The sequence below is a fragment of the Arachis ipaensis genome, chromosome B01 (genome assembly GCF_000816755.2).
Source record: "Arachis ipaensis cultivar K30076 chromosome B01, Araip1.1, whole genome shotgun sequence".
Classification (NCBI taxonomy): Eukaryota; Viridiplantae; Streptophyta; class Magnoliopsida; order Fabales; family Fabaceae; genus Arachis; species Arachis ipaensis.
The window spans coordinates 113,319,632-113,320,208 of record NC_029785.2 but is presented as its reverse complement, the minus strand read 5'-3'; positions in this window follow the sequence as shown (position 1 = coordinate 113,320,208).

Sequence of the window (577 nt, the reverse complement as noted above, 5' to 3'; positions counted from 1 at the left end):
AGAAGATGATGATGGAGGTATAGTGGCAATGGTGGTGATAGTAGTGATAAAGGAAATAAGATGGTGGTGGGATTTGAGATTAGAAAGGAAAAAGGGGGTGGTGGCTGGGTGAAAAGGGTTAGGGTTAGAAAGGTGATTGGGTGAAGGAGGTGGTGTGGTGGTGAAGATAAGGGTAATTTAGGGATTTTAGGTAATTTTTTAGGGTTTGGATAATTTTGTTTGTAAAAACCATTTTTTATGGGTACAAATGGTAATTTCTTTTTTTTATGGGTAGATATGTCAGCGTTTTCAACGTTCGTGGGTACAAATGGTAGTTTACTCTTTGATTAAATATTTCTTTTGGGTACAGAAAAATTTAAATATAAAAAAATTATATTTAAATTAAATTCCAATTAATTACTTATTGTATCATTTATACTGCTGTAGTGGTACAAAATTAGAGAAATACTAGCATAATCATAAAGTATAGCGAATGAGTGCTTGATAAGCTTATTTTTGTCAAAGTTTTAATTATGGGTTTTGATTGATTAAAAGTATTATTATTTTATGTATTAAAACTTAAAAGTATATAAAATAG